Source organism: Procambarus clarkii, chromosome 4 (genome assembly GCF_040958095.1).
Source record: "Procambarus clarkii isolate CNS0578487 chromosome 4, FALCON_Pclarkii_2.0, whole genome shotgun sequence".
In the NCBI taxonomy this organism is placed as follows: Eukaryota; Metazoa; Arthropoda; class Malacostraca; order Decapoda; family Cambaridae; genus Procambarus; species Procambarus clarkii.
The window spans coordinates 10,308,904-10,322,725 of record NC_091153.1 but is presented as its reverse complement, the minus strand read 5'-3'; the positions used below and the strand labels follow the sequence as shown (position 1 = coordinate 10,322,725).

General features: G+C 39.2%; 1 protein-coding gene across 1 annotated transcript in view; it reads left to right on the top strand.

Annotated features, from left to right (window-relative positions):
• The first annotated feature begins 1,133 nt into the window (after positions 1-1,133).
• Positions 1,134-13,822, top strand: part of LOC123749608 (uncharacterized) — a 102,574-nt gene continuing 89,885 nt past the window's right edge. The window contains exon 1 of the mRNA XM_069337030.1: positions 1,134-1,396. The gene's annotated coding sequence lies outside the window, so the exon portion shown is untranslated. The remainder of the gene's footprint in view (positions 1,397-13,822) is intronic.

Here is a 13,822-nt window from a genome sequence, read left to right as displayed (position 1 = left end):
AGACAGCAATGCAAAGGAATCAACAGACAAGACAATCGTACCCAGCTTTTTCTCACTAAGTACTTTGACACACTTAAGCGGGATGAATATTATCAGTTTTTTGGGTATAAAATTGTGTAAATACCTTTTAGATGTCATTCTTGATCTCGCATTTGGCGTTGCTAAAGTCTCGGAAGAACCTATTGGCTACATTTGGCAGATATTTGACCTCTATATAACACTGATGTCTAGCTGGTTGATAACCGTTGTGTCTGGGTTTACGTTAAGTTATGCTGTTGATGCTTTCTTTAATTAGCAATTATTTAATAATATTGGAAAGTAATAATAATGTAATGTAATACTAATAGTTTGTAATATTATATGTAATAAAATCTGAGCTCCATATGACTTTTATTTATTTTGTCTTCCGGATATTTGGATGAAAAAATTCTATAAGTGATAAAATAAGTAATAAAGTATATTTTAAATACGAAAGTGTAAGGAATTGTTCAGGATTTGACCTTGTATGATCAGGATCTGACCATATGTTAGACCAATCCTGGAGTATGCAGCTCTAGTCTGGAGTCTCTACCTAGTTAAACACAAGTGGTTCAGAGGTATTCCGCAAGCCTACTCCCAAAACTGAATAATGTGGTGGACTCCATACACAGTTTCCTATGTAGATATGATAGAGCCCAATAGGCTCAAGAGTCTGTACACCAGACAGTTGAGAGGCAAGGACCTTTAGCCTTTGGCAGGACCAAAGAGCCAAAACTGAACCGCCGCAAGCACAACTAGGTGGGAACACACATGCACGGGGCTTCGCGGCTGAGTGGATAGTGCTCGGAGATTGTAGTCCTAAGATCCCGGGTTCGATTCATTGCCAAGACAGAAACAAATGGGCTGAGTTTCATTGACCCCTGATGCCTCTGTTCACCTAGCAGTAAATAGGTACCTGGTAGTTAGACAGCTGCTGCGGGCTGCTTCCTGGGGATGTGTGTGATTGTTAGAGAGATATATAAATATAACGGGGGGGCCTTGTAGCCTCTCCCCGGCCACGAGGCTACAAGCCCGCCCTGGTCTGGTCCTCACCGGGGGACTGTACCTCAGTTGAAGCCTTGCAGCCGAGCGGTGCGGACGCGGGTCCTCCCTGGTGTCGGAACTGCCGGGCGTGCGTCGTTCTCCGTCATCCTGTGCAGTGTGCACTACGCTGTTCTCAACCTCCGATACGTCATAGACTGCGTCTGACGTTCCACTGTTCGTGATAGCAATACTGGAGGAAAATCCCAAACATTATTTTATTGGAAATTTTAAAACATTGAACATTTAATATGTTACAACATTATAAATGGAGTTTAGTGTTTGTGCTAAGTGACAGTTATTCAACACTATTTGCAACGAGGAAACATATTTTGATGTAAGTATATTTATGGAACATAGAGGAAATATGATGTTGTCTCCCCACACAGTGGTTTCCGCCCCTCGCAGTCAACACTCTCCTGGTCATACTTATGGCCATACTACTCGTCTCAGAGTCACACTAATAGTCTCAGGTGTCAAACTTGTGGCCGCGGGGACACTAAAAAAGCCCCGAAATCATCTCAAGATAACATCGGGTGTCACACTACTTTACACAGAGTCATCCTAGTGGTCTCAAGTGTCATATTTGTGGTCTCGGGTGTCACAGTTGTCCCAGGTGTCATACTAATAGTTTGTTGTGTCAAACTACATGCTCCAAATACCACACGGCCCGAGTTAGGTGTCACGCTGAATGTTAATAGTTTCAGGTATCACACTACCAGTCTCATGGTCACACTAGTGGTCTCAGGTGTCACACTACCAGTCTCATGGTCACGCTACCTGTCTCAGGTGTGGATACTCAGGTGTCCTAAGACTGATCCCCGCGGGACTCCACTGGTGACGCCACTCCGAGACCCCCCCCCTCACAGTGACACGCTCTCTTCTGTTTCTTAGGTACTCTCTTATCCAGTGAATTATCTTACATTTCACTCCCGCCTGCATCTTCAGTTTGTGCACTAGTCTCTTATGTGGTACTGTGTCAAAGGCTTTCTGGCAATCAAAAACATGCAGTCTCCCCACCCCTCTCTTCCCTGCCTGATTTTTGGTGCCTGGTCATAGAATTCATTTAACCCTGTGAGGCATGACTTGCCATTCCTGAACCCATTTTGATGTGTTACAAAGTTCTTTCGTTCCATTAATTTTATTCACACAATCTTCTCCATCAACTTGCATAGTATGCATGTTAGGGACACTGTCCTGTAGTTCAATGCTTCCTGTTTATCACCATTTATTAGCCATCTTCCAAATTTTGGGCAGTTCACCTGTTACCAGAGATTTATTATACACCATGGAGAGTGTATAACAAATCACTTGGCAGGCAAAGTGCTTCTGCTCCTTCCTTTAGTATCCTTTCTCATTAGTAGGACCACTTCACCTCTTCCTTCCTTCCCTCTCTTTCATTATTACTGTGTATTCCTGGGAAATACTGCTTTCGTTATGATTCCTGACAGTTTTGTTTCAGTGAGTCCAATTACATCCAGGTTCACTTCTTGTGCTCTATCCCTAAGTTCACTTGCCTTGCTTGTAATCCCATCTATGTTTGAGTACATCAATTTGAAGCTGACTTTCTTCTGTTCATCCTCAGTTCCTGTTGATTCCACTGGAGTAGGGGAACAGAAAGGGTTTGTGGTGGGAGAGCTTAGGAAGGGGGGATCTGGAGGGTGAGGGGGTGGGCAGATCTGTTATGGGAAGAGTAGGGTAGAAGAGAAGGCTTGGGAGTGAAGGACGCAAGACGCAAATGATCTATCTCCTTTCTTAAAAACTGGTATCACATTAGCAACTTTCCAAAACTCTGGCACTCTGCCTGACTCTATTGATTTATTAAATATGGTTGACAGTGGCTCGGAAAGCTCCTCTTTGCATTCTTTAAGCACCCTGGCAAACACTTCATCCGGCCCTGGGGGGGGTTCATCCGGCCCTGGGTCACAAAGCTCCTCTTTGCATTCTTTAAGCACCCTGGCAAACACTTCATCCGGCCCTGGGGATTTCATCCGGCCCTGGGTCACAAAGCTCCTCTTTGCATTCTTTAAGCACCCTGGCAAACACTTCATCCGGCCCTGGGGATTTGTTTGGTTTGAGTTTTACTATTTGTTTAAGAACATCCTCCCTGGTAACTGCTAAACTCGTCAACCTGTCCTCGTCTCCACCCACATAGACTTGTTCGGCTGAAGGCATATTGTTAAGTTCCTCTTTAGTAAATACAGATACAAAATATTTATTAAAAATACTACTCATCTCTTCATCACTATCTGTTATTTGACCTGTCTCAGTTTTTAATGGACCTATCCTTTCCCTAGTACGATATAACTGAAAAAACCCTTTAGGATTTGTCTTTGCTCGCCCTGCTATGCGAACTTCATAGTTTCTTTTTGCTTTCCTTATCTCTTTTTTAACATTTCTAACCAGTTGTACGAATTCCTGTTCTAAAGTGACCTCCCCATTTTTAATCCTTTTGTACCAAGCTCTCTTTTTACCTACAAGGTTCTTCAAATTCTTTGTTATCCACTTTGGGTCATTAGTATTCGATCTATTCAATTTGTATGGTATACTACGTTTCTGTGCTTTGTTTAGAATATTCTTAAATGAGTTATATATTGAATCCACATCGAAATCCCCATTTACGTCACCTATCGCTGGGTTCATGTCACCATACTTTACGTAACAATAGAACCGTTACAGCTCCAAGACCGGCCCCCACCCCATACCCAAGACTTTCCAATCAATTTGACCCAAAGAATTTCTTAGGCTATTAAAATCAGCTTTTCGAAAATCTGGCACTTTAACAGAATTTTCTCCTATAGGTCTATTCCATTCTATGCTAAATCTGATTTCTTTGTGATCACTGTTCCCTTGCTCACTCCCTATTTCGATGTCATTAACTTGTGTTTCCCTGTTGGTTAACACTAAATCTAAAATATTATTTTCCCGTGTTGGTTCCTTAATGTGTTGCGTAAGAAAACAATCGTCAATTAATTCTAGAAAATCTTCTGCTTCACTATTCCCTGTTTTGTTCAACCAGTTTATTCCACTAAAATTAAAGTCACCCATGACGTAAATACTGTTAGATCTAGATGCTCTAGATATTTCATCCCATAGATGCTTTGCTTCCATTCTGTCTAAATTTGGTGGCCTATATATAACTCCTATTATAATATTATTTGCTTTTTCGTATAATTCTATCCAAATAGTTTCTGAGTGTGGCTCAGTTTTGATTCCCTCTTTGAGACTACATTTCAAATTGTCCCTAACATATATGGCTACTCCCCCTCCTCGTCTAATATATCTATCTGTGTGAAATAGTTTAAATCCATTTATATTCAGCTAATAGTTCTCTATTTTCTACATTCATCCACGTTTCGGTAAGTGCAATAATATCTATTTTTTCAGTGCAGACAAGAGCATTTAATTCGTTAATTTTATTTCTTAGACTTCTACTGTTAGTGTAATATACCCTAAGTGAATTGTTATTTTGAGGCCCTTCTCTTTCCCTGATCATTTTTGCCAATTCCTTTCTCCCACAAACACATACTTTTATTATCTCCTTCCTCCAAATCAATTCCCATACCTCTATCTACTAACAGTTTAAATCCAAACAAACACCTGTAACCACTTCTTCCAACGAGTTCGCAACAGCAACAACCCCAGCTCTCGATAGATGCACCCCATCACGAGCATACATTTCATTTCTTCCATAGAAGTGTTCCCAGTTGTCTATGAAAGATATTGCATTTGATTTGCAATATCTTTCCAGCCGGCAATTGACACCAAGTGCCCTTGACATCCATTCATTTCCCACTCCCTTTCTTGGAAGAATGCCACATATGATCGGGATTCCTCCCTTGCTCCTAACTAATTCAATGGCTGTCCTGAATCTCTGTATTAGTTCCTCACTCCTAACTCGTCCAACATCATTACTCCCTGCACTAATACAAATAATGGGTTTGTTCCCATTTCCTGTTCCTGAATAATATCATTCATGTTTCCAACAATATCACCAATTCCAGCTCCCGGGTAGCAAACCCTTAATCTGTTCCCCCTATCTCTGGCACAAAACGTTCTGTCTAAATACCTCACCTGGGAATCTCCCACAACCAAAATTCGCTTCGATTCTCCCTTTTCCTTTCGAGCAGTTTGAGGGACCTGCGCTTTGTCTTTGCCACCTCGTTGAACAGCAGGTTCAACACAGCACTCGTCTTCTAATACGTCAAATGCATTAAAAGTCCTTAGGTGTAGGCTATTAGTTGTCGGTTTTGCCAAGGTCTTCTTAAGACCCCTGTCTTTCACAACTTGCCAAGACGAGGACTTCTTAATACTGGTCCCGTCAGTCCTTCTTAATGAGGTCCCGTCAACACTGGCCTCCTCCTTCGTTTCATCCCGAAGTCCTAGCCGTCGCACCTCCTCCCGCAGGGAATCCATCTCTGCTCTTAGAGCTCCACCAAATCACTCACTAATCCCTCCATTATTGCAATAATAATGTTATTAGAATCGGAGCTCCAGCTAGCACAACCTCTCACTGCATCGGACCTCTCACTGCATCTGCCAATCAAAGGATTGGCAGATGCAGTTTAATGCTGATAAATGTAAAGTTATAAATGTAAAGTTCTGAGGTTAGGTAATGATGCTAGAGTTACAAGATACGAGCTAGATGGTGTTGAGATTGCGAAAGGGATCTGGGAGTTATGATTAGTAAGAATTTAAAACAAAAGGATCAATGCATAAATGTTCGTAATAAGGCAAATCGGACACTTGGATTTATTAATCGCAGCGTTAGTAACAAGACACCTGGTGTGGTTCTCAAGCTATATCTTGCTCTAGTTAGGCCCCATTTAGATTTTGCAGTTCAGTTTTGGTCGCCATATTATAGAATGGATATAAATTCACTTGAACGTGTCCAGCATAGGATGACTAAGTTAATTCCCCAAATTAGAAATCTTTCATATGAAGAAAGATTAACAAAGCTTAAGTTGCATTCACTGGAAAGGCGAAGAGTTAGGGGTGACATGATAGAGGTTTACAAGTGGGTGAATGGACATAACAAAGGGGACATTAATAGGGTATTAAAAGTATCAACACAAGACAGAACACGAAACAATGGGTATAAATTGGATAAGTTTAGATTTAGGAAAGACTTGGGTAAATACTGGTTCAGTAACAGGGTTGTTGATTTATGGAACCAATTGCCGCGTAACATTGTGGAGGTGGGGTCCCTCGATTGTTTCAAGCATGGGTTGGACATGTATATGCGGAATGGGTGGTTATAAATAGGAGCTGCCTCGTATGGGCCAATAGGCCTCCTGCAGTTGCCTTTGTTCTTATGTTAGCCATGCCCCAATCCAGCTTAACACAGCACCCCCAATACCACGAGACTCCATCTCTTCAATCAGTCTTTCGCATCAAAAGCTTTGCCAAAGTCAAGACACAAAGTCAAAGTAAATCCCCACCACTATCAACTGCCTCAACCATGCTAGAACAAAAAGATAACAAATCTGTTAAACATGAACGGCCATTTATAAAGCCATGCTGCGACTCAATCATCAATCTATGTTTTTCAAGATGAAGACGAATCTCATTCGCCACTACAGATTCGAGTAACTCTCCCACAATAGACGCTAGGCTAATTGGTCGATAGGCAGACGCAAGTGATCTATCTCCTTTCTTAAAAACTGGTATCACACCAGAAATTACGAAAATGAGTTTTGGAGAACTTATCTTTCAGCTAAGCTCCTGATGTCAGGGAGGGATAGAAGCCCTAAATTAGAAGATTATAAATACAGAATATGCAGTCAATGAGACATGTTTAAAAGAAAACTATCTGCCAGTACACACCAATATATCTACATATGAAACTGTATGGAGTCTGCCTCCACCACATTACTCCGTTCTGGGAGTAGTCTTAAAAGACTTCTGAATCTTCTTTAAATTGGACTTATGTTTAAGTAGGTATAGACTCCAGGCTGCATACTACAGGATTGGTCTGACATAAGTAGTATACAAGGTCCTTACATATCCTTACAAGTTTTTTTTTTTACTTGAGTTTTTCATCCAAATATCCGATAGTATAGTAATATGTGTATTGCTATGTCTCACCGCTACCGATAGTAAAATATACAAAAGTCGTTTAGGAGCTTATATTTTATTATATATAATATCACTACAAACTATTAGAAATACATTCCATTATTTTTACGCACATTATTATTACATTCAATAATTATTACATTCAATAATTATTACATTCAATAATTATTACATTCAATTATTATTACATTCAATAATTATTACATTTACTAATCATTACACTCCATTATTATTCAAGAATTGCTAATTATAGAAAGCATTAACATAATTAAATATAAACCATGACGCAGAGGATACCAGCCAGCCCGACAGCATAGTTATATAGAAGTAAAACATCTGCCAAAAGAAGCCATTAGACTCTGCAGAGACTTTAGTAACGCCAAATGAGAAATCAAGAATGAGATCTTTAAGGTAATGGATCAATTTTGAACCCAAAAAACTGAAAATATTTATCCAGCTTAGGTGTGTCAAAGTACTTAGTGAGATAAAGCTGGGTACGATTGTCTTGTCTGTTGATTCCTTTGCATTGTTGTCTAAAATATTCATGTAAAAATACATATTATTGAGAACAATTGCAACAGATTCTTGAGACATAATCGACCAAGAGTAAGTCGAGTTTTGAGCCAAAAGGAACGCGAAGATTACGAATGTGATTACTTTTGAAACCATTGTAAAGCTACACTATAGAACTCAGCTCTTCTCAGTTTGTTAAGTGCGGGGACAGTGTCAGGAATGATGTGTCCACGGAAGATACGTTGGTTCCAGCGAAGATTACACGGCTCTGGTAAAGTAAAACTCAATTCATGTACTGCAGTCAGAGTACAAACCACTGTGTTGTATTCTGCCACACCGTCAGTAAAATGTGAATGGTCAGTCAACGATGTCTCATAATTTATGGGGCCAAAACCCGTCACCTCCCTCCACCACACCTAAGATTGCTGGAAGGAGCATTAGAAAAATACAACCCATATTTCATATGTAGAACTCAAGAGTATTAGGAAATACAAGAAAGGGTAAAAGCATTGACGTGATATGACTGAAGTATACATATGAAGGAAAGTGTATAACATAGGGGATATATAAGTTTTAAATATATCAACACTAAATAGAACACGGAACAATGGATGCAAATCATATAAGTTTAGATTAAGAAAGTCTTTGGTAAATACTGATTTAACATAAAAACCTGCGAATGAAGGTAACTGCAGAATCCTTATTTGGCGCATACCACATAATCTCATTCATTTATATGTCTAACCTACGCTTGAAACAATTGAGGGAACCTACTAATTAGAGTTTTCAAATGGTCAAAAGATTGGCAGATGAAATTTAATGATTACAAATGTAAGGTTTTGAGGCTAGTTAATGATGATAGAGTGACAAGACACGAGCCAGAGGGTGTTGAGATTGCGAAGTCAGATAGCGAAAGGGATCTGGGAGTTATGATTAGTAAAAATTTAAAGCCAAAAAATCATTGCATAAATGTTCGTAATAAGGTAAATAGGACACTGGGATATATTAATCGAAACGTTACTAATAAGACACTTGGTGTTGTTCTTCAGCTATATCGGAAGAAATTCCCAAAAATCTTATAAGAACACAAGAACAAAGGCAACTGCAGAAGGTCTATTGGCCCATACGAGGCAGCTCCTATCTATAACCACCCAATCCCACTCATATACATGTCCAACCCGTGCTTGAAACAATCGAGGGGACCCCACCTCCACCACGTTACGCGGTAGTTGGTTCCACAAATCAACAACCCTGTTACCGAACCAGTATTTACCCAAGTCTTTCCTAAATCTAAATTTATCCAATTTATACCCATTGTTTCGGGTTCTGTCTTGTGTTGATACTTTTAATACCCTATTAATATCCCCTTTGTTGTGTCCATTCATCCACTTGTAAACCTCTATCATGTCACCCCTAACTTTTCGAATTTCCAGTGAATGCAATTTAAGCTTTGTTAATCTTTTTTCATATGAAAGATTTCTAATTTGGGGAATTAACTTAGTCATTCTACGCTGGACACGTTCAAGTTAATTTATATCCATTCTATAGTACGGCGACCAAAACTGAACTGCATAATCTAAATGGGGCCTAACCAGAGCAAGAGAGAGCTGAAGAACCACACCAGGTGTCTTGTTACTATGTTGTTGTTTAAGATTTGCTACTCAGAACGATAAGTTCCAGTAGCACGGGCTATGGTGAGCCCGTGTCTTGTTACTAACGCTGCGATTAACAAATCCAAGTGTCCGATCTGCCTTATTACGAACATTCATGCATTGATCGCCTTGTTTTAAATTCTCACTAATCATAACATAAGAACATAAGAACAAAGGCAACTGCAGAAGGCCTATTGGCCCATACGAGGCAGCTCCTATTTATAACCACCCAATCCTACTCATATAAGAACTTATGAACAAAGGCAACTGCAGAAGGCATATTGGCCCATACGAGGCAGCTCCTATTTATAACCACCCAATCCCACTCATATACATGTCCAACCCATGCTTGAAACAATCGAGGGACCCCACCTCCACAATGTTATGCGGCAATTGGTTCCACAAATCAACAACCCTGTTACTGAACCAGTATTTACCCAAGTCTTTCCTCAATCTAAACTTATCAAATTTATACCCATTGTTTCGTGTTCTGTCTTGTGTTGATACTTTTAATACCCTATTAATATCCCCTTTGTTATGTCCATTCACCCACTTGTAAACGTCTATCATGTCACCCCTAACTCTTCGCCTTTCCAGTGAATGCAACTTAAGCTTTGTTAATCTTTCTTCATATGAAAGATTTCTAATTTGGGGAATTAACTTAGTCATCCTACGCTGGACACGTTCAAGTGAATTTATATCCATTCTATAATATGGCGACCAAAACTGAACTGCATAATCTAAATGGGGCCTAACTAGAGCAAGATATAACTTGAGAACAACACCAGGTGTCTTGTTACTAACGCTTCGATTAATAAATCCAAGTGTCCGATTTGCCTTATTACGAACATTTATGCATTGATCCTTTTGTTTTAAATTCTTGCTAATCATAACTCCCAGATCCCTTTCGCAATTCGACTTCGCAATCTCAACACCATCTAGCTCGTATCTTGTAAACCTATCATCATTACCTAACCTCAGAACTTTACATTTATCAGCATTAAACTGCATCTGCCAATCCTTCGACCATTTCAAAACCCTATCTAGATCAACTTGAACATAAGAACATAAGAACATAAGAACAAAGGTAACTGCAGAAGGCCTATTGGCCCATACGAGGCAGCTCCTATTCTATAACCACCCAATCCCACTCATATACTTGTCCAACCCGTGCTTGAAACAATCGAGGGACCCCACCTCCACAATGTTACGCGGCAATTGGTTCCACAAATCAACAACCCTGTTACTGAACCAGTATTTACCCAAGTCTTTCCTAAATCTAAACTTATCCAATTTATATCCATTGTTTCGTGTTCTGTCCTGTGTTGATACTTTTAATACCCTATTAATATCCCCCCGGTTATGTCCATTCATCCACTTGTAAACCTCTATCATGTCACCCCTAACTCTTCGCCTTTCCAGTGAATGCAACTTAAGCTTTGTTAATCTTTCTTCATATGAAAGATTTCTAATTTGGGGAATTAACTTAGTCATCCTACGCTGGACACGTTCAAGTGAATTTATATCCATTCTATAATATGGCGACCAAAACTGAACTGCATAATCTAAATGGGGCCTAACTAGAGCAAGATATAGCTTGAGAACCACACCAGGTGTCTTGTTACTAACGCTGCGATTAATAAATCCAAGTGTCCGATTTGCCTTATTACGACATTTATGCATTGATCCTTTTGTTTTAAATTCTTACTAATCATAACTCCCAGATCCCTTTCGCAATCCGACTTCGCAATCACAACACCATCTAGCTCGTATCTTGTAACTCTATCATCATTACCTAACCTCAGAACTTTACATTTATCAGCATTAAACTGCATCTGCCAATCCTTTGACCATTTCAAAACCCTATCTAGATCAACTTGAAGTGATAGTGAGTCCTCCTCCGAATTAATTTCCCTACCGATTTTCGTATCATCGGCAAATTTGCAAATGTTGCTACTCAAACCTGAATCTAAATCATTTATATATATTATAAACAACAGAGGTCCCAGGACAGAGCCTTGAGGCACTCCACTTACAACATTTTCCCACTCTGACTTGATTCCATTTATACTAACTCTGTTTCCTTTGGTATAGCCATGCCCTAATCCAGCTTAATATAGCACCCCCAATACCATGAGACTCTATTTTTTTAATCAGTCTTTCATGTGGCACTGTATCAAAAGCTTTGCTAAAGTCAAGGTATACAACATCGCAATCCTTACCACTATCAACTGCCTCAACAATGCTAGAATAAAAAGATAACAAATTTGTTAAACATGAACGGCCATTTATAAAACCATGTTGCGACTCAATTATTAATTTATGTTTTTCAAGATGAAGACGAATTTTATTTGCTATTATAGATTCGAGTAACTTTCCCACAATAGACGTTAGGCTAATTGGTCGATAGTTAGACGCAAGTGATCTATCTCCTTTCTTAAAAACTGGTATCACATTAGCAACTTTCCAAAACTCTGGCACTCTGCCTGACTTTATTGATTTATTAAATATGGTTGACAGTGGGTCACAAAGCTCCTCTTTGCATTCTTTAAGCACCCTAGCAAACACTTCATCCGGCCCTGGGGATTTGTTTGGTTTGAGTTTTACTATTTGTTTAAGAACATCCTCCCTGGTAACTGCTAAACTCGTCAACCTGTCCTCGTCCCCACCCACATAGACTTGTTCGGCTGAAGGCATATTGTTAAGTTCCTCTTTAGTAAATACAGATACAAAATATTTATTAAAAATACTACTCATCTCTTCATCACTATCTGTTATTTGACCTGTCTCAGTTTTTAATGGACCTATCCTTTCCCTAGTCTTAGTACGATATAACTGAAAAAACCCGAAGTGATAGTGAGTCCTCCTCCGAATTAATTTCCCTACCGATTTTCGTATCATCGGCAAATTTGCAAATGTTGCTACTCAAACCTGAATCTAAATCACTTATATATATTATAAACAACAGAGGTCCCAGGACAGAGCCCTGAGGCACCCCACTTACAACATTTTCCCACTCTGACTTGACTCCATTTATACTAACTCTCTGTTTCCTTTGGTATAGCCATGCCCTAATCCAGATTAATATAGCACCCCCAATACCATGAGACTCTAACTTTTTAATCAGTCTTTCATGTGGCACTGTATCAAAAGCTTAGCTAAAGTCAAGGTACACAACATCGCAATCCTTACCACTATCAACTGCCTCAACAATGCTAGAATAAAAAGATAACAAATTTGTTAAACATGAACGGCCATTTATAAAACCATGTTGCGACTCAATTATTAATTTATGTTTTTCATGATGAAGACGAATTTTATTTGCTATTATAGATTCGAGTAACTTTCCCACAATAGACGTTAGGCTAATTGGTCGATAGTTAGACGCAAGTGATCTATCTCCTTTCTTAAAAACTGGTATCACATTAGCAACTTTCCAAAACTCTGGCACTCTGCCTGACTCTATTGATTTATTAAATATGGTTGACAGTGGGTCACAAAGCTCCTCTTTGCATTCTTTAAGCACCCTGGCAAACACTTCATCCGGTCCTGGGGATTTGTTTGGTTTGAGTTTTACTATTTGTTTAAGAACATCCTCCCTGGTAACTGCTAAACTCGTCAACCTGTCCTTGTCCCCACCCACATAGACGGCTGAAGGCATATTGTTAAGTTCCTCTTTAGTAAATGCAGATACAAAATATTTATTAAAAATACTACTCATCTCTTCATCACTATCTGTTATTTGACCTGTCTCAGTTTTTAATGGACCTATCCTTTCCCTAGTCTTAGTACGATATAACTGAAAAAACCCTTTAGGATTTGTCTTTGCTTGCCCTGCTATGCGAACTTCATAGTTTCTTTTTGCTTTCCTTATCTCCTTTTTAACATTTCTAACCAGTTGTACGAATTCCTGTTCTAAAGTGACCTCCCCATTTTTAATCCTTTTGTACCAAGCTCTCTTTTTACCTATAAGGTTCTTCAAATTCTTTGTTATCCACTTTGGGTCATTAGTATTCGATCTATTCAATTTGTATGGTATACTACGTTCCTGTGCTTTGTTTAGAATATTCTTAAATGAGTTATATATTGAATCCACATCGAAATCCCCATTTACGTCACCTATCGCTGGGTTCATGTCTCGCTCCAAGACCGGCCCCCACCCCATACCCAAGAGTTTCCAATCAATTTGACCCGAAAAATTTCTAAGGCTATTAAAATCAGCTTTTCGAAAATCTGGCACTTTAACAGAATTTTCTCCTACAGGTCTATTCCATTCTCTGCTAAATCTGATTTCTTTGTGATCACTGTTCCCTAGCTCACTCCCTATTTCGATGTCATTAATTTGTGTTTCCCTGTTAGTTAACACTAAATCTAAAATATTATTTTCCCGTGTTGGTTCCTTAATGTGTTGCGTAAGAAAGCAATCGTCAACTAATTCTAGAAAATCTTCTGCTTCACTATTCCCTGTTTTGTTCAACCAGTTTATTCCACTAAAATTAAAGTCACCCATGACGTAAATA